This window comes from Protopterus annectens, chromosome 2.part1 (assembly GCF_019279795.1).
Source record: "Protopterus annectens isolate FY-2018-M chromosome 2.part1, PAN1.0, whole genome shotgun sequence".
In the NCBI taxonomy this organism is placed as follows: Eukaryota; Metazoa; Chordata; order Ceratodontiformes; family Protopteridae; genus Protopterus; species Protopterus annectens.
This window is the reverse complement of record NC_056729.1, coordinates 1,598,897,031-1,598,919,025: the sequence shown is the minus strand read 5'-3', so window position 1 is coordinate 1,598,919,025 and position 21,995 is coordinate 1,598,897,031. Positions and strand designations below refer to the sequence as shown.

At 42.7% G+C, this 21,995-nt stretch overlaps 1 protein-coding gene across 1 annotated transcript in view; it reads left to right on the top strand.

The window, feature by feature from the left end:
• Positions 1-21,995, top strand: part of PHC2 (polyhomeotic homolog 2) — a 2,832,203-nt gene that overhangs the window by 1,377,004 nt on the left and 1,433,204 nt on the right. The window lies entirely within an intron of this gene.

Sequence of the window (21,995 nt, the reverse complement as noted above, 5' to 3'; positions counted from 1 at the left end):
CAGTTATCCAAATGCAGCCTTCCAAAGTTTTTGGGTAGGAAAAATCATAAAGTCTGAATATGTAAACATTATAGATATTCACTTGTGTGTTTTTTTGCACTTGTAGCATGCTCTTGTGTAAAAATATTCTTTATTGTCCACTGGAATCACTAAATGGTTGAAAAGTGTATTCTCTGCATGCAGAAAAAATAAGGTTTTAGAAGTTTTTTTTATCTGGTTCAATTATATGTTTGATTATCCGAACTACCCTAGGTCCCAATTAGATCAGATAATTGACTCTCTACCGTATTACATCTATAAAATGAAATGCATTTTCCCAGACTAAAATTTCAGAAAAATCATGCGTATCACTTTAAAATGACTCATGATATAGTTTATTGGAAAATGTTTCAGACAGAGGATTACACTAAAAAGCATGATGTCATTCTATAGGCAGTCGGCTGGGACTGTGAGTTAGAACAATTTCACCAAAACGTGCCCATGTATAATTAAGGTGTAATTAATTTTATATAATAAAGCATTTCAGTTTTTGTCACGTACAAAACTGTATCCTTGAAGTATTGCACATGCACTGTCTTGCCTAAGTAAATATCCCATAACCTTGTGAGACATTGTGAGATGTTATTTTTTTGTGTCAGTTTACTTAGAATATTGTTCTATGAAATGCTAGCTTCAAAAAGTTTGAATTCAGATTTTACTGGCAGACTGCTTTTCAGTCATAACAAAAGCTACTTCATATTGCAAACCATTCAGACGACATTCTTTGTTAATCAACATACACTGGCCAGACTGAAGAGGTTTAGATTACCTGAACAACAGCAAAAAACAGAGGGTGATTTTCCAACTGCTAGTACAGAAACAGTTTCTACAAAAACTTTAAAAATTGATTAATATTTTTAATTTGTTTATATGTGGAGAGATTTTGTGATAATTACAAAGTATTTAATTTACCTTGTCTCTTATTTTATTCACTGGGGGGTTTAGTTATTGTGCTAAGGAACCCCCCTATGTTTGCTACAGATCATGAGTTTTGTGTTCATTTGTTAAAATTTTAAGTTTAATAGGCATATAATTTCTTGTCCATCTCTGGTGTAAAGTGACTGACTAGTGCTAGTTCTATTTTCTGTGATGTACTGACATGGGATTCTTTAATGCCTACACTAAGTGTACACTATTCTGAGTAAACAGGCAGTACAAGCATGACTCAACCATTCTTCCGCCTAATTTTAGTTTTCCTACTGATTTTCTTGCAGTGTTAAATATCGGGGGGGGGGTTCATACAGGTTACCACAAAGTGTAGTCTACATGAACACTTACTATAATCTTTGTGAGTTACTAGAAAGCACAAAAAATGTGGTAAGGATGTTCGTGAATACAGATCATGTACACCAAGTACAGGTGTTAATGAATCTGCCCCATATCTTATCTTAAGGTGGAAAATGACGTCTGATTTTAGGATTCTTAAGTGTCATAAAACAAAACACTACAGGGTGTGTTGCAACATGAAATATGATTGTGCCTCACATTCAAATTTGCCTTTTATTATCTGCCAGGTGGCAGGATCCTTTGCTGCTCGGATGTAATCATTCCCATTATACACAGGTCGACACAATTAAAAAGGTTAAGATAAAGTTGTAAAGTGGTTCGCTTCAGTAAACCACAGAAACAAGTCTGAAAAGGATCACCGACCATGTGTAGTAGTAAGTTCACTTTAGTAAATTAAAGAAACCAGTCTGAAAAGGATCAATGACCATGTGTAGTAGTAATAAACGGGTTTATTTATAAAAACAGTCTGATGAAGTCAAATCTTATATGCTGACGAAAGCGGTAAATCGTTTGCTTTTTATAAATAAACCTTTTTCTTATTATTATGCATGGTCATTGATCCTTTTCAGATGTGTTTCCATGGTTTAATAGTTACTGTTGGTTCCTGGTTATGTTGAAATGGTTCTCTTTACATAATATGGAAGCCTATTTAAAGTAGTTCTGAAGTAGCATTTTATAAAGCTAATATATATGTTAGACTACCCACAACACTCCTTCAGCGGCATGAATGCAAACTACCTTTTAAACTGAAGCTATAGTTATTTTTAGTTCTTATTTAACTCTAACCTGACAATATGTGTGGGAAGCAGTTATATATACTACCTATAAAAATATGTGGAATCATAACCTGACAGTACATTTGGGAGGCAGTTATACATGCCACCTATAAAAACCTGTGGAATCATAACCTGACCATACATGTGGGAAGCAGTTATATCTACCACCTATAAAAACCTGTGGTATCATAATGTGACAACACATGAGGGAAGCAGTTATATATACCACTTATAAAAGCCTGTGGAATCATAATTTGACCGTACATGTGGGAAGCAGTTATATATGCCACCTATATAAACCTGTGGTGTCATATCCTGACCATACATGTGGGGAGCAGTTATATATACCACCTATAAAAACCTGTGGTATCATAGGTTCATAGTTTCATAGGTTCATACTAGGCTATCTGCCCGAGGGCATTTATAAGCCTAGCCCATAGTTTTGTGGCTTACGCCACCCCTTTAGTTTGGAGAAACTATGCCCATTATTTTGCTGTGCCTCTGTCGAGCAGTGACACTGAGGTAACCCTGGGGTGTATCTATCTCCCATCCATTGGTCAAGATTCCTCTTGAACAAGGCCAGCGAGGTGCTCTGCCTCACATAAACCGGGATTTTGTTCCACAGCATAGGGAGTCTTTGGGTGATGAATCTATCCCTCCAGCACGTCCTGTTAATAACCGTGTCGAGGTTTAAGTCTCCCGCCCTTGTGGCTCTGAGGGATCTAGATTTTTTGAGATGAAAGATCATAGGACTGGCACATAACCTGACAGTACATGTAGGAAGCAGTTATATATACCTCTTAATAAAAACCTGTGGTATAATAACCTGACCGTACATGTGGGAAGCAGTTATATATACCACCTATAAAAACCTGTGGTATCATAACGTGACAACACATGTGGGAAGCAGTTATATATACCACCTATAAAAACCTGTGGTATCATAGCCTGACAATACATGTGGGAAGCAGTTATATATACCACCTATAAAAACCTGTGGTATCATAACGTGACAACACATTTATGAAGCAGTTATATATACCACCTATAAAACCCTGTGGTATCATAACGTGCCAACACATGTGGTAAGCAGTTATACATGCCACCTATAAAAACCTGTGGTATCATAACCTGACAGTACACTTAGGAAGCAGTTATGTATACCACTTTAGAAAAACCTGTGTTATCATAACCTGACAATACATGTGGGAGACATGGCTCAGCTTAACAGAGCCATAGCTGGCTCATCTACCGCCCTGTGCCAGTCCTATGATCTTGCATCCCAACCTCTTAGAAGCGAATGAAAAAAAAAAAAAAAGGACTCTGGATTGTTGGCCAATCACCCACCTGTTCTCAACAGCCTCCAAAAAAAACAGAATGCAGAACTCAAGTGGCTTTCTGTATCTGTCATTTTAATGCAGAAAGTACTGTAGACAACTCAATCACACCTGCTAACACTCTGGGCCTAGGGCAGTTGCCTCCTTTGCTGCAAATGTACTATGCTACTGAGTCTTACAAAGGCCCTCTAGGGTCATTATGCTAGTAAAAACATATGAACCTATACTTATATACTAATAGGTATGATTGAAGTAGAGTATACATAATCATAAATGTGAAATTCTTTCTCTATTTATAGCCACACGGTTAAACTAAAGACAATAAGGAAGTACTTCTACAGATATTCATACAAATCCTTGCCCTTAGAATTAAAACGGAAAAAAATAGATCTAGAATGTATATCTGATTGACACCCTTTTCAGTTTGATCTTTATGAACATAACAGAATTAAATTCAAAATCTTGTACTTCTTTTTCTATGAAGATCAAAGCCCCAACATTCTCCCCAAGAAGGGGATTTGTCCTATGAGCTTCTTACTTGATTTAGCCAACTCTGTAGTTTCTACACCATTGGGAAGAGGTAGTTCCCCTTTAGTGACTACTATTCGATCATTGTACATATTGTTAAAATGCACACTGAACATATTATTAAAATGCACACTGAGCAAGTGGTCATTGACTGAAAGTCTGAAAGATGTTGGTTCTTACCACGGCTGTCTGCCATCAGCCATGCCTCAAAGCTCCTATTCAGTCATCCATTCCACCTTCTGTAAAGCACCTGCCCGACATTCACACTCAGACCAAGGGAAACCGTACTATAATCAAAATGTCACAGTACAGTGCCATCCTGCCAGCTGCAGAGGGCTTTCCTCAGTATGGCACTGTCCTGTCCAGTTCTTAGTGTGTATTGCATATAAGTATACCTCTGAGCTAGCATCATTGGTCTGCACCGGAAACTCTTTAGCCTTGGCTGTAAATCCCCTTCCCTCAGAAGAAGTCAGCTGGTGAAAATGCCACTCTATCCTATACCGCTAGCCATCTCTTCAGTGAGTGAAAAAGTCACCTGGGTCACAGTCAGGGCTCCATCCTCCTGTACAGTAGAAATGGAGTACTTATGGCTGGTTTCTATATAACAGAATGAAGTTCTTTCCATGCAGTCAACAATTATTTTTTGATGTTGTGACTACACTACTGAATTAGGAAAACATGTTTCAACACTATTCTTGGCTCTTTCTCCTTCACTTCTTGTTTCAGCAGAGTAAATTAAAACCATTTGAGCTGGAAAAATAAAATATTTATTTGTATCTCATCAAAAAATGTTGCTGACATGACAGGATAGAATGTTATTTTCTCTTTGTTAGGAACTTGAGAGTATTATGATGTGGTACAGTATTGCAATACTTTTCAACAGAGTCATTCTTATTGCTAGTTACTTTCCCTCACCCCACTTCCCTGACAACAGTATCCTACCCTCCCATTTGACAATCTTGGTAAACAACTAGAAGAGAAAAAAAGATTAAAGGTGTTTTTGTGGAGAATTGAAACTCCAAAGCCCCCTGATGTGGAGGCTCTATCTCCCCACACACACATTTTAGCTATATTACCTCTGAGGTTCCATCAACTCAGAAAAAAATGATAGTACAATTATTCCCCTCTTCTCTGAATTTGTGTGACTGTGGAAATAGTATTTTTCATTTTTACAGAATGGAGATGATAGCCAGAGATACCATGTCATAGAGCAAAGGGAGCACACCTCCTAGAAGGGAAAAAAATGAAATGAGATGGTTATACTGAGCCTCTTTGTATAAGCCATAGTGGTAAAACAAGCGGTGGAATGCTAAGGGTGGTTAAACTGGGTTCAGGAACCTAGAAGGTAGTAATTCAAAGAAAGTCCATTTTAAACTGTCAAGATGTGGATTTTTTTGCCAGTGCCTGCTAATAAAAAAAAACATATGTCTATGCATGGTTGTACATTAAATTGTATGTCATATTAATGCTAGATGCATTTTTTTAAGTTATGTATTTATTTATTTATTAAAACGTCAAACCATCTAGGTACAGTTGCTTTTTTCCAGGCATGGTCCTGGAGCACTGTCTTAAATGACTTGCAGAGAGTCATACACTTGGCAAGTAGAATTTGAGGGAATTAAACCCAAGATTATAGGATGACCTGTATTAGTAGTTCATGGCCCTAATAAGTTAAACTGTTAGACATGCTTGGACACCTGTTTGGAAACTACTATTGTCTCTGAAAAATAATAAATGGGATTGTAACAGATTTATATGAGAATGCATATAATTCGTTGAAGACTGCATTTCAGAAGCAGTTGCTTGAATATTAGTTAAAGCTGTTAGGTGGCAGACACATAACATACACACACACCTCTTGAGTTTTCTTTGTCATAGCAGTGGGTCTAAAATCATAGCTGTGCAAACTTGTAAATGCCTAATTACATGCCCCAGGGGAGAGGGGACAGGTTTGTAAATTTACCCTTTTACCAAGTAGGGCCTATAATACCCATGGTGGTGGTGCTGCGGTAGCGTTGTCACCTCACAGTAAGACGCTGTCCGGTTCGATTCTCAGCTACAGCGTCTTCTGCGTGGAGACATGCGTGAATGGGCGTACCTTCGTTGAAGGTTGTGCATCAGGCCTGGCAAGCCGGTACGTAAAAATCAACTGCCAATCATTAGAGGACCGGAGTTCTGCTGTGGCGACCCCTATCCAGGAAAAGCCAAAAGACACAAAACAACCAAGTAGGGCCTATAAAATCGAACCTTTGTGGTGCTGACAGAGGCACAACCAGAAGAATGTAGCCTTACTGCATTGTAAAAAGACAGAGATGCTGTTCCCTTGGATTGCTACTTGATGGGCCATATGTTACTGATGGAAATTTTGAAAGAAGCACTTCATGCCCTGGTCGCTATGATTCTGACACAACAGCAAGTTGTTTCTATAGCAACGTGTGTCATGTCAAGCGTTTTATGTTGGAAAAACTATAAGGAGATTGTGAGACAGACTTAGGGAACATTTATACGATATCAAAAAGAAAATGAAAACAGACACTTTAAGTAGTCACTCGGGCTTGTAAGTCGTTTTAAAAAATATATATTTTTTGTTATTGATAAAACTCTTCAAGGAGTAGGTGACATAGACACATTATTAGATTACAAAGAATTAATGTCGCAGTTAAAATTAAATGCAACTGTCCCACTGAGTATTAATGACCATGTATCATTGTTGTACAATATAGGGCACAAACATTGTAATTGGTTTAAGCAAACTTAAAGAATGCTTGATAGATGTATTATCACATTTTTTTAAATTGTTAAAATTTGTTATAATATACACAGTCAGTGTATATTGATGTTTGCTGTTTTTTCATTTTGACACACAATTTTAACACTCTTTCTATCCTGTGTTCATGTCCTTTAGGGCTGAACAGTCAAATAAATTTTGATGATACGTGACTGGATAATCTTTACTATAAATACATTGTGACACCAGGATTGTGTTTTTACACTCTGAAGAAAGTCCCAGGAAATTGAGGGATGAAAGCGCTAAGTATTTTATAATAAAAGCTTTGTTTGTGTCACTTTCCACTTCATTTGTTTGTTTGTTTTTTTTTGCTGTTGTTTGTTTTGTTTTTTAGTTTGTTGGTTGCTGGTTTAAAAGCAGACAAGACACCTCAGCCTAGAATTGACCCTAACAAAGACTCATAGCCTAGCATTTTCTTGTCCACCTGGGTCATTTTCAGTGTCATTCATCCCTTCTACAGAAAAATTGATTTAGCTGATTTTAGTTCCATACAATACTTAGATCTACTTAGAGTAACAGTCCAAAACTGGTTTGCCAACTGACCAAAATATTGCCTTTAAGCTCATCCAATTTTCAATAAAATACATACATTCTTCATACATGCGTATTTGTCCTGCTTACCATAATGTTATAAAAGCTTTGCAGTGTTATAATATACACACATGGACACACACACACACACACACACACACACACACACACACACACACACACACACACACACACACACACAAAACCATCAGATGTCCTTCAAGGATGCATCTGCAGTCCTTACAAATGGGTTGTCCTGTCGTCAGGCAGCCCTTCGGTCGGCCGGATTCCAAAGTCTGGGTCTGGCCTCGGGTGTCGCACTTCACCCGGCGTCATAGCTGCAGTTCTTGGTATAAAGGCATCAGCCGGCGCCATTTTCCTCAGTCTTTCTTGCAAGCAGAAGCTGTTCGCAAAGTGCCGGTCGGTCAGAACCAGAGATTACTACTACCGAATACTTCTAAAAGCTAAGTACCCGTTGGACTCTTTCTTGCCTCAGCCGATGTCAGAAAAAGTGAATAACTGTTTAAATTGTGGAAACAAATACCTCATAAAGATTTCCACTCTTACTGCTTACCTTGCTTAGGCCCAGACCACGACGTAGCAGCTTGTCTAGCCTGTGCTTCTTTCAACCGAGGCGCCGGTCTGAATTTGCTGAAGAGTTTTTCGCCCGATTTTGCCTATATTATGCCATCGGATCCTCCGACTACGCAAATTTCTAAAACGCAAAGAAAAGGACCGACACTTTCGCGGTCCGCGGTTTAAATCCGCGGTTAAGCCAACCGCGAGTGTCTCGGTTTCGCTGAAACTGAGTCCACGGTTCTTCCTTGACGAGAAAGCCCGGCTTTGCCACTACCGAGGCCTCTTCCAGTTTGGCTGAATCTGCTAAATCCCACCTGCTCCTGCAGGTTCTCAGGATTTATCAGATACTATCCCTTTGGATATTTCTACCCCTGCTGCGTGGAGCTGCTAGGCCTCCTGCATCCATGTCGATTAAGGCCTTTGCCAGGGCTAAAGCAGCAAAAACTACCAAAACTGTACCTGCTAAGACCCCCTCTCACAGGCCCAGTTCTAGTTCTCAAATGCTTAGTCTTGCAGAGGATCTCATTTCTTTGATCCGGGGATCTCAACCACACCAAGACAGGGCCTCTCACCCGCCTCCAGAGAAGAGGACTAGAGTAGAGCCCCTGAGCCAGTCTCTTCAGATGGCTCCTCTGATGAATCAGATAATACTGACCTCCAGAGGCCCCCTTCTCTCCTTATGAGGACTCTGATGCAGAAGAGTCCATTCCTTCTGCCTCTCCGCCTGGGGAATTTTCTTTTGGTGAAACCTTGCATGCTATGAGGGAACAATTTCAATGGCAGGGCCAGGATTTTTCAGACTCTAGGAAAAGGCTTAGAACCTTTTTACATTTGCCACAGCATAGGCCTTTAGCCATTCCTCCAGTACTTACTGTTGTGGATGATGCTTTTAATGATGCTTGTACTGCTCCTGACTCTCTTCCTCCGGCCCCTGCTAAGCCGATAGGTACTACAGGGTTCCGGACACTCATTATCATTTGTATAAGGCCCCTTTTGCAGATCCCGAGACTATATCCCAGGGACCCAAGGCTGTAGCAGCTACCTCTACCAAGAACCCCTCCCTGAAAGGGAATCCAGGGCCTTAGAGATGGGGTAAAAGTTTACACTTCTGCTACTCTTTCAGCTAGGGCCTTGAACTGTCAATTCCACATGATCCAGTATCAGGAATTTATGTTAGACCAGTTAACTAAAAAGCTGTCCTCAGATGAACCATTAGACAAAAAATCTGTTCAGGAAATGGTATATAACATTCAGCAGGTCAGTAATCATTCCTTAAAATGCGGCTATGATGCACTGGAGGCTTCCTTTAGATCAGCCATGACTGGCACAGTGATCAGAAGACATGCATGGTAAAAAGAGCAGGCCTTACCTGACCATGTCAAATCAAAGCTACTAGATGCTCCCATGGACAAGATCAACTTGTTTGGCTCACCTGCACAACAGGTGCTGAAGAAGATGGAAGAGAAAGCAAAATCTGTCCAGACAGTCAAAGATTTCTTACAGGTCCAACCTCCAAGGTTTAGCAGGAATTGGCCCTCCAAGAATTGGTCCTTTCCAGACACCTCCAGAGCTCAGAGAGGCAGGAACAGGCGATCAAGAGGCAGAGGTCAATCCAGAGGTGCCTACAGGGGACGTGAGTGGCAGGCTAACAACCAACGAGGTACAGCCACAGACACAGCCACCACCACTACTACAGGACAATCACAGTGACTTGGCTCTGGCACCGCCTACCAGGGAACAACTAGAAGCACCCTTAGGCGGGAAGCTAGCCTTATTTTCAGTAAACTGGCACTACATCACAGGAGACAAATGGATTTTGCAGACAATAGACCAAGGTTACAGGTTTCATTTCCATACTCTACCAAGGAAGAGAGGAATTCCAAACCTACCTCCAAATCAAAAGACAGAAGCTCTAAAACAAATAACTCAGTTACTAAGGATGAGAGCTGTAGAAAAAGTACTATCTATCGAGCAAGGCCAAGGATTTTACTCCAGGCTCTTCCTGGTACCACGAAAAGAAAACAAATGGAGACCTATTCTCGACCTGTCCGCTTTAAACACATACATCATTGTCCCAAAATTCAAAATGCTGACCTTACAGCAGCTTCTTCCCATGTTGGGCAAGGAGTGTTGGCTGGTAACTCTAGATCTCAAGGAGGCATACCTGCGTCCCCAAATTGCAGAAGATACCTCAGATTTCTTGCAGGATCAGAGCATTATCAATTCTCAGCATTGCCCTTTGGCTTATCTACTGCACCCAGAGTGTTCACGAAATGCCTGGCATCAGTAATTGCTCATTGCAGGCTTCAGGAATCCAAATCTACCCTTACCTGGACGACTGCCTGTTACAAGCGGACAACAAAAACAAGCTAGCAGAAGACTTGAAAGGGTCATTTATCTACTGCAAGCCCTGGGATACACAGTCAATACAAAAAAGTCAAGGCTGATACCATCCCAAAGGATAACCTTTTTGGATGCAGAGCTGGACACATCAAAACAAATGGCATTCCTAACAGTAGAAAACTCCTCTCTACTTCTTGGCATTAACAAAGCAGAACCGGCTAACAGCAAGAAAAGTCCTGCAAGCCTTGGTTTCATGGCATCCTGCATAATTTTGGTCCCACATGCCAGACTACATATGAGAAAGTTACAGTGGTACCTAAGGAATTTATGGTCTCAGCACAAGCACAGCCTAGAAACCCAAATTCCAATAATCCCATGCCTGAAGCAAGAATTCCAATGGTGGGCTCAGGCCTGTCAATCAAACAAAGGACTGCCCTTCCACAGCACTCAACCCAGCCAGACCATCACAACGGACGCCTCAGACCTCGGGAGCCCACATGCTGGACAAGTGCATACAAGGCTTATGGACTCAAGACCAGCTGCACCTACACATAAATCAAAAGGAAATGCTGGCAGTAAAACTGGCAATCCAGACATTCAGACCATTTCTTCGACAAGGTCAACTGTTAATAAGGACGGACAACACCACAGTTATGTGGTAAATCAACAAACAAGGAGGCACACATTCCCTCTATGTCGGATGGCAATGGACCTCTGGAATGTGGCCCTGAGCTACAACATTCAGTTACAAGCAATTTTGTACCAGGAAAAGAAAACATTCTAGCAGACATGCTAACAGAACTACCACTGCCATTCACGAATGGATGCTGCATCCAGACATCTTCACCGAAACCATTACAAGAAGATGGGGATTACCACAAATAGACTTATTTGCATCCAAAATCACCAACTGAAGAATTCTGCACAAGGTTCACCCACTTGCTTGGAGAGTGGACTCCTATCCTTCAGTTGGAAAAACCTGACAGCATATGCATTCCCACCACTTCCTTTGATGCACAAGGTGCTATTAAAGATCAAAGAGGACCGTCCAAGGATCATCCTGATAGCTCCAGACTGGCCAAGACAACAGTGGTATCCATTACTGAGGAGCATGTCTCGGGAACAAATATGGCCTCTACCCCTAGTTCCCTTGCTGTTGACACAGAACAACACACACACACACACACACAAAACCATCAGTTTCTGAATAGCAAGAAGTATGAAACACTTAATTACTATTATTACTGACCAGTGATAATCATCAGTGAGTTATGAGCAAACAAATGTATACATGGGGTAGAATGAAAATATGAAACAAAATCAAGGATGTGCAAAGTCAGAGATGGACGATTAGCAGAGCTATGCTCTCTGTGGTGCTCAGGCACCCCTCCACAGACACACTCAGAAACAAACTTAACAGATCTGCTTCTTTTCAGGACTGCACTGCCCCATGTTTTTTTTTAAAAGACTGCAATGCATTTAGCCAGTACTGGTCTGTTTTGATAGCAGCCAGTTGCAGAAGTCTCTCTATCTCTCATTGTCTCTTCAACTGAGTCAATGAAAGAGAAGAAATCAGAGCTGTCTCATCAAAATGTCAAAGCAGAACAGAGGAAAGAACACAGATATGGAAAGTATTATTTGTGCACTCTGCCAAAAGTAGAGTGGTTGAGAGGTATTGTTGTCCATTCTGTTGCTCTTCACCTCTCAGATCCAGTTTTGCAGCCTTCAACTGAAAGTTAGAAATCCAAAAAAAAAATGACCAAAAGAAGAAAAAAAAAAAACATTTTCTCCGTTTAGAAACTAGCAAACACCTTGCTACATTTGTAGCAAGCAGCTTGCAACAACTTGTATAACACATCAAACTACGAACGTTGGTCCTGACCTCAAAAGCAGTATCCAAATTTATTTCCATACTGACAGAGAAATGAATGTTGGTACTGCATTGCTGACCAGTGGGCATCTGCTGGTCATGCCCCCTAACACCTTGCACTTGGAGTAAGAGCAAACTTCATCCCAACTTAGTTACATCTCTTGGTGGACAGAGCCCATTTTCAACAGATGCCTAGGGAGAAATCCTGCAGATGGGTCTATATTAAATTCTCGAAAGCCAACAATGTCGAATCTGACATTGTCGACCTGAGAATAGCGAAAGTGCAGAATGTCGAACGGGTAAACGAAAATCTCCATAAGGGGAAATTTCCATTTACTTCAATGTAGTGCAGTCTCGGAGTTGGTATATTTAAGTAGCGGGGGTGTGGAGGGCGCAGGCCTCCACGTGGTGGGTGCAGGGGGGCTTACCCCCTGTCTACACTCTTTAGTTTTTTTGTTTTTTTTTTTGTATTTATTTATTTATTTTTATGAACATTCGATATTTTAACAGTTCGATCACTAAAGGTCGACCTTTAGTGATTCGAACTGTTAAATGTTCGATGTTCTAATATAGACCCGCTGCAGACGCATGTCTTTGAAATTTGGGAGGAAACCGGAGCACACCCATGCAAATGCAGGAAGGATGTACAGACTTCAACAGAATGCACCCCAGCCAAGAATCAAACCGGAGAACTTCTTGCTGTGAGGCGACAACGCTAACAGCTGTACCACTGCACTGCCCTAGACACTAGAAAATACTGTGGTTATAACTGCATCATATATTAATCAGACACAAATTACTGAGGATTTACATGATAGATAGTGCATTATATGGATGGTTCATAAAGGACCTTTCTTCAGTGAAGGTGGTAGTTCAGATTCAGTCATGTTTTGTGTGCCTACATTCAAGCTACAGTAGTAAAACATTAAATAAAGAACATAGCATAAAATATTACACCAAAGAAAGCATTAATAAATAAGTAAACAGTGCAACTTTAGTGGTATGTTCAGCACAGAGCAGTAGCAAAGGATTATGGAAACAGATGTGTTGTGGCAGACTGCTTGAAGCATTGCACAGACCCACACTCATGAAGTTGCAGTGACAGCCAGTCCCACAAGTCAAGAGCATGAAGGTGAAAAAACACCTGAGACCCAAGGACTTAGGCCAGAACCTGGGATTGCCAGCAGTCCCAATGCAGGTGAGCAGAGGAATCCAAGAAAATTGGTAGGTAGTACCCTGCTCATAAAGGACCTTATAAACTGCCTCAAGAATCTTAAAAGTGGCCCATGCAGACAATAGAGGATTAGTGTGATGTGATTACAAGCCCCTTGAGGCCACAGTATAACATCTGTCTACCAAAGTCTGCACACACTGCAGCCTTTTAAGTTCAGTACTTGAAAGCCCAGGTAAAGCTATGCAATAGATGTCCTTCTATTCCAGTGTTGCAGTATTCAACTAGTGGGTTTACCCTTCTTCCTTCCAGTCTTGTCTGGCCAGATTTCCAAAGTTTTTCAATGCCCAGTAGGTGCGTTGGACATCTGACGTGGCTGCTGAAGCATGGGCCATAAAGATGAGATCTGCACACACCAGCCCTCAGAACTTTTCAGCCGCCAGCCGTACACCAGGAGCACCTGTTTCTTGCAGAAATTGGATCTCAAATTTTCAGATAGGTACCCCATTGGGGAAGTCTTCAGAACTACAGTTTAATTTACAGTTTGTTCAAGTCATTTGGAAAAGGCAAATTACAGCTGTGATTGGCAGATTCCCCACAAAGGCGCACCGCGACCAGGCAAAGGAACCGCGACCCGCGAAAACTGTATGATTTGTAAGTAATTTGACCCTAAGACCTTACGTCATCATCTTCAGGCCTTGAACCTGAAGTTAGAAAATCAGACTAAAGCAAATTACATTAGGGATGGAGGCCATGCAAGATGTCCTGTGCGAACCTCCAAAGAAGAGGACCAAGACCCTGCAGCCTACTTGTTCAGCTGTGCCTCTACAAGCCATTCCTCAGCCTGTGGCCCATTTTAGGCCTGGCCGAGGACCCGGCATCTGCCAGCACTGATATAGTGAGTACCTCAGAGGATGCCGCACAATCAAGAGCAGACGTCATGTCTATAGAGGCTACACCGGCATCGTCAGTAGACACTGGGGGGAACCAGTGTTCACTCAGGTTTCATCGGATTCTGCCTCCACCATCCCTGCTCCTAAACTGAAACCTTTCATAGTTCATAGTTTTCATAGTAGTGTACTAGGCTATCTGCCCGGGGGCATTTATAAGCCTAGCCAACAGTGATGTGTGAAAGCTAAACTTCTAGATGCTCCTTTACAAAAGGATGTGCTGTTTGGTACTAATGCTGAGGAGATACTACGGAAAATGGAAGAAAAGCCAAATCTATGCAAACTGTCAAAGCTTTTTACAGGTCCAACCACCACGTTTAGCAGAAATTGGCCTTCAAAAACTGGTCCTTTCCAGCCACTGACAAGCCCCAAAGAGGTAGATACAGGCGCACAAGGGGCAGAGGGCAATCACAAGGATCATATAGAGGCCGACAATGGCAAACTCCAGCACCAAGAGGTGGCGAAGACAGTGCACAACAATACAGGAAGCAAACCCAATGACTCCCTCATTTCCATGCCAAGCATGTCTCAGCTGGCAGCACCTTTGGGAGGAAACTAGCATTATTTGCAAGCAATTGGCATATTGTCACAACAGACAAATGGATCCTGGACATTATAAACAGAGGCTACAAATTTAAATTTCACACTCTTCCAAAATGAGAGGCATGCCAAACCTGCCACAAAATCAAAGGGCAGAGGCACAACTGCAAATTTCAAAGCTCATAAGCATGAGAGCTATTCAAGAGGTACCTACTCACCAACAAGGTCAAGGTTTTTATTCAAGACTTTTCTGGTACCAAGGAAAGGAACCGTCTGGAGACCCATTCTGGACTTATCCATCCTAAACATATTTCTACTGCCAAAATTCAAGATGATCACATTACAGCAGCTTCTTCCCATGCTGGGCAAGGAGTTTTGGCTGGTAACATTGGACCTCAAGGAGGCATACCTGCATGTCCCAATCAGACAAAGCTGCAGAAGATACCTCAGATTTCTTGCAGGTTCAATCCACTATCAATTCTCTGCATTGCCCTTTGGCTTATCTACTGCGCCCAGAGTATTCACAAAGTGCCTGGCATCAGTGATTGCCTACTGCAGACTTCAAGGGATACAAATTTACCCTTATCTGGACGACTGCCTGATCCAAGCGGACAGCAAGCACATACTTCAGGAACATCTGGCATATGTGACACGGTTACTGCTTTCTCTGGGATATACAATCAACAAAGAGAAATCAAGGCTAACACCATCTCAGAAAATAACCTTCCTGGGTGCCAACTTGGACACAAACACCCAGATGGCCTACCTTACGCCAGAAAAACAGGGGCAACTATCTCAATACTTCGAAATACTAGCAAAAAGTACCAGGCTTACTGCAAGGAAAATCCTGCAGGCTCTGGGATTCATGGCATCTTGCATTCTTTTAATCCCATGTGCAAAGCTGCATATGAGGAAACTTCAATGGTACCTAAAAAACCTATGGTCTCAATACAGTCACAGTTTGGAAACAATACTACCAATAATTCCATGTTTGCAAAAGGAATTTCTGTGGTGGGCTCAAGCATGTCAAGCAAACACAGGCCTCCCATTCTGCAAGCCTCAAGCAAAGCAAGTCATCACTACAGACGCCTCAGATTATGCCTGGGGGGCGCACATGACGGACAGGTGCATTCAGGGCAAATGGTCCCAAAAGGAAAAGCACCTTCACATCAATCAAATAGAAATGCTAGCAGTAATAAATGCAATTACAGCTTTCAAGGACTTCCTGCATCCAGGACAATTACTGATAAGAACAGACAACACCACAGTAATGTGGTACATAAACAAACAAGGAGGAACACATTCATACCCCTTGTACAGACTAGCCATGACTCTTTGGAACTTGGCTCTGGAAAGGCAAATCGAACTTCAAGCACAGTACTTGCCAGGATTGGAAAACACACTGGCAGACAATCTAAGCAGAAATTTGACAGATCCACACGAATGGAAGTTACATCCTCAGGTGTTTACAGAAATAATCCAAGCGTGGGGGAGTCCAGACATAGATCTTTTTGCCTCCCACAGGAATCATCAATTGGAAAAGTTTTGTTCGAGGACCTTTCATCCAAAGGCCTGGAGTGTGGACGCCCTCTCATTCAGTTGGACAGCATGGACAGTTTACGCATTCCCACCTCTGCCTCTTCTGCCCAAGGTGCTTTTGAAAGCAAGAACAGACAAACCGAAGATGATACTGATTGCTCCAGATTGGCCAAGGCAACACTGGTACCCACTCCTGAGGAGCCTAACACATACTCCTCCCTGGTCCCTGCCTCTAATGCCTCTTTTGCTGACTCAGCACAGCTACAAAACTCTTCACAGTCAGCTGAAAACACTCAATCTCGCTGCATGGAAAATCCCTTAACACCACAACAGACCCTACTCTCCAAGGAGATGCAGGATGTCATTTTGGAGGCCAGAAGGCCATCTACTAGAAAAGCTTACTCCGCAAAATGGAAGCGGTTTTGCTCTTGGAATGAGAAAAGAGGCCAGGACCCTAGAAAACTGAACTTGCCTCAGGTATTACAGTATCTAGCTGAGCTGCTGAACAGTGGACTTTCATTTTCCTCCATAAAAATCCATGCCTCAGCCATTTCTGCAGAATTCAACACGGATCCTCCTTTATTTTCTCACCCACTCTTCGACAGTTCCTCAGAGGGCTAAGAATATAAGACCACCAAGGAAGCAACCAATACCAGCCTGGGATCTTAATTACATACTAGAAAAATTAACATTGCCTCCTTTTGAACCAGCTGCCTCAACAGATTTGCAATATTTGTCCTGGAAAACAGCCTTCCTTCTGGCTAACACTTCAGCTCGTAGGGTTTCTGAACTACAGGCCCTCATGGCGGTGCAGCCTTTTCTCATTTTCCATCAGGACAGGGTTTCCCTTCGTACCAACCCATCATTTATGCCTAAAGTGGTATCCAGGGTAGCTTTAAATCAAGCCATACACCTACCTACCTTTTACCCCAATCCTCAAAACAAAGGGGAAAGGCTGCTACACTCTTTAGACATCCATAAGCAGCTACGTTATTATTTGGACAGAACAAAGTCCTTCAGGAAATCAGAACAACTCTTTGTGTCCTATGCTGTGGGGGCTCAAGGGAAGCCAGTTACAAAACAGACTATTTCTAAGTGGATAGGCCACTGCATACGGTTTTGTTATTCCTATCATGGGAAATCTGTTCCTACAGGTATCAGATCACACTCCACCAGGGCCACAGCTACCTCTACAGCTTTCCTCAGAGGAGTTCCTACCAAAGATATTTTGGAGGCAGCCACTTGGAGTTCTGTACATACCTTCACAAAACACTACCACCTGCCTTTATATTCCAGAACAAGAGCAGGCTTTGCCACTGCTGTTTTGCAGGGCATTCTGGCTCAACCCAGTTCCTCCTAGTACCTACCACCCTGTGCATAGCTTTGGGACTCTACCCATCTGTGATTACTGCAGCTGTATGCACGATGAACATAGTACAGTTTTGTACCTACCATAAATGTAGATGTTCGAGTGCTAATACAGCTGCAGTACAGGTTTCCCTTCCTCCTTCACAACTTGGTAAAGGCATGGGGCCTAACAACCTCTTCACACTACCTGACTGGGTTATCCAGCTATGTTTTATTTGCTTGCTACCACTGATTTTGGATTATATTGCATTGCTTGTATATGCATATAAGCATTATTTATGTATTGCCTTCCTTCTGGGGGCACCTGACATCTGGGGCAAGAAAGACTGAAGAACATGGCGTCGGCTGTGTCTTATATACTCTGGTCTCTCTGACGTCAGAAGAGAAAGCGACAACAACCGACGCCAGACCAAGACTTTGGAATTCGGCCGACCGAGGGACCGCCTGACGGCAGAAAACCCATCTGTGATTACTGCAGCTGTATTAGCACTCGAACGTCTACATTTATGGTAGGTACAAAACTGTACTTTTTGTGTGCCTACATTCAAGCTACAGTAGTAAAACATTAAATAAAGAACATAGCATAAAATATTATACCAAAGAAAGCATTAATAAATAAGTAAACAGTGCAACTTTAGTGGTATGTTCAGCACAGAGCAGTAGCAAAGGATTATGGAAACAGATGTGTTGTCGCAGACTGCTTGAAGCATTGCACAGACCCACACTCATGAAGTTGCAGTGACAGCCAGTCCCACAAGTCAAGAGCATGAAGGTGAAAAAACACCTGAGACCCAAGGACTTAGGCCAGAACCTGGGATTGCCAGCAGTCCCAATGCAGGTGAGCAGAGGAATCCAAGAAAATTGGTAGGTAGTACCCTGCTCATAAAGGACCTTATAAACTGCCTCAAGAATCTTAAAAGTGGCCCATGCAGACAATAGAGGATTAGTGTGATGTGATTACAAGCCCCTTGAGGCCACAGTATAACATCTGTCTACCAAAGTCTGCACACACTGCAGCCTTTAAGTTCAGTACTTGAAAGCCCAGGTAAAGCTATGCAATAGATGTCCTTCTATTCCAGTGTTGCAGTATTCAACTAGTGGGTTTACCCTTCTTCCTTCCAGTCTTGTCTGGCCAGATTTCCAAAGTTTTTCAATGCCCAGTAGGTGCGTTGGACATCTGACGTGGCTGCTGAAGCATGGGCCATAAAGGTGAGATCTGCACACACCAGCCCTCAGAACTTTTCAGCCGCCAGCCGTACACCAGGATCACCTGTTTCTTGCAGAAATTGTATCTCAAATTTTCAGATAGGTACCCCATTGGGGAAGTCTTCAGAACTACAGTTTAATTTACAGTTTGTTCAAGTCATTTGGAAAAGGCAAGTGCAACTGTGATTGGCAGATTCCCCACAAAGACGCACACGACCAGGCAAGGAACACGACCATGAAAACTGTACGATTTGTAAGTAATTTGACCCTAAGACCTTACGTCATCATCTTCAGGCCTTGAACCTGAAGTTAGAAAATCAGACTAAAGCAAATTACATTAGGGATGGAGGCCATGCAAAATGTCTTGTGCGAACCTCCAAAGAAGAGGACCAAGACCCTGCAGCCTACTTGTTCAGCTGTGCCTCTACAAGCCATTCCTCAGCCTGTGGCCCATTTTAGGCCTGGCCGAGGACCCGGCATCTGCCAGCACTGATATAGTGAGTACCTCAGAGGATGCCGCACAATCAAGAGCAGACGTCATGTCTATAGAGGCTACACCGGCATCGTCAGTAGACACTGGGGGGAACCAGTGTTCACTCAGGTTTCATCGGATTCTGCCTCCGCCATCCCTGCTCCTAAACTGAAGCCTTTGACTACCCAGATGCCTGAAAGGCCCCTTAAGAAAAAACAGAAATTCAAACATCTATCATCCCTTGCTGAACAGCCTATCGACTGACAAATTTTTAGCCAGAATTTGTTTAATGCATTCATGGCTCTTAGGCCAGAGACTACCACCACCCCCAGTTCTGTGCCTCCCCATCTCAGCCCTAGGCTTATTATCATGGCAGTAGGCTTGAACAGTTGGAAGAGGAAGAGTTATCTGACTCTTCAGAAGACTCCCTCTCTTACTCCTCACAGATCCCCCCCCCCCCCGGGTTATGGATCCCCAGAGGAGGGCCCTATTGAACCAGATTCCCCTGTGGAAGATTTAACTTTTGGGGAAACTATGAATAAAATGAGGGATTATTTCAAATGTGAATCTTCCGATATGACTGAAGTACAGTAAAGATTCTGTGACCTGATCCAAATGGTACTCCTAGTCCAACTGTGATCCCTCCTACTCACCCAGCCTTCCTGGATGCCTATGGCTCTGCTTACATAAACCCAGATTCACAACCTCCATCCCCTCGCAGGGCTGACAGACTTTATAAAGAACCTCAGGCAGAGAAATTCTTGATTAATTGTCCTCCATCTGATCCAGCTACTATCTCCATTTCAACAGATAGCTCTTCCAAGCTCCTTTCTACAACTACCATTTTGCCTTCCGATAAGGACAGCAAGACCCTGGAGAGGTTGGGGAAGAAAATATATACTTCTGCCACCTTGTCCTTCAGAGCAACTAATTACCAAATGCATATGACTAAATATTCACTAGCACTTCTAGACAAGACATCTAAGGAACTAGCTGACATCCCTGAATGTGCAGCAAAAACCTCTTGTCTTCCCTGCTCACCCTTACTGCACAGGCCAATAGATATTCTCTGAGATGCAGCTATGATGCTTTTGATGCCTCAACCAGGTAAGCTGCATCAGCTTCTGCACTCAGAAGGCATTCATGGCTGTGCCTTCAACCCCTCCCTGATGACTTTAAGACAAAGCTTACTGATGCTCCCTTAGACCAGACCACCCTATTTGATGAAAAAGTGACTGAACTCTTTAAGTCCTTACAGCAAAAAGGCAAGGAATTACAGGACCTTAAACACCTGCTGGTATCACCAGTTCCCAAGTTTCATAGAAACTATCCTAAGACTCAATTTATCAGGAAAGCCTCTAGGCCCCGGACCACTCCAGGCCCAGAAAACCCACAAGAAAGCAGGCCAGAACATCTCCTTCCACAAACCAAGGGCCTCCCTTTCCTGATAAGGCAGGTAGTGTCTGACTGCCTGCCAAGCAAACTACCTACCCCCCTCATCCCTCCCCCTGTCAGACCGTCTCTCTTACTGTCTCCCTGTCTGGGAACAAATCACCTCAGACAAATGGGTTCTGTCCATCATAAGGGATGGGTACTTTATGACTTGGATATGTCCACCTATAAAACTAGGAATGCCCCATCCACCTCCAAGTCAGCTTCCCCTTCTGGGTCAGATTCTACAAACCCTCTTAGATCAGGGCACTATAGAATGCGTTCCCTCAGAATCAAAAAGAAAAGGCTTTTACTCAGGAATTTTTCTGGTGCCCAGAAAGGACGGACCTTGGAGGCCCACTTTAGACCTCTAACTCCTAAATCCTTTCCTCAAGGTGCCTACCTTCAGGATGCTCACCATGCCTACTCTTTTCCCTCTTCTCCTGTCCCACGGATTCATGGCAACCATGGACATAAAGGATGCCTACCTCCATATCCCTGTCAAACCCACCTTCAGAAAATACTTGAGATTCCTGGCTGGTTCATCTCATTTTCAGTTCTGTGCTTTACCCATTGGGCTGTCTACCACCCCCAGGGTATTCACAAAGTGTCTGGCACCAGTCATTGCATGCTGTCACACCCAGGGAATCCATATTTTCCTCTACTTAGACGATCTACTAATTCATGCAGTAGATCAGAAGACCCTGCGCCTTCACACCAGGAGTCTGGTACAACTCCTTAGGGTTCCTGATAAAATTCTCGAAATCCAATCTGGAACCAGTACAGGACATAGTCTTCTTGCACTGCAGAATTTGGACAGACATCATGAAGGCATTCCTACCTCCAGAAAAAGTGGCTTCCCTGTCCAAATACCTACTGGCAGTTTCTGAGACTTCTATGTTACATGGCAGCTACCATCCCCATGCTACCTCTTGCAAGTGCACATGAGGAAACTGCAGTGGTATCTGAGGTCAGTCTGGACCCAGTACTCTCACCCTTTAGAGTTCATGATCCCCTTACTTCCCTGCTTAATGAAAGAACTGCGATGGTGGGTGACCCAGGTATCCCACAACCCAGGGCTTCCTCTTTGGATCCAGATTCCCTCTCAGACGATACACACAGATGCCTCAGATGTAGGGTGGGGAGCCACATTGGGATAAAGGAAAGTGTAAGGTTTGTGGGCAGACAGACACAAACTAGAGCACATAAATATCAGAGAAATGAGAGTGATCCTTCTAGC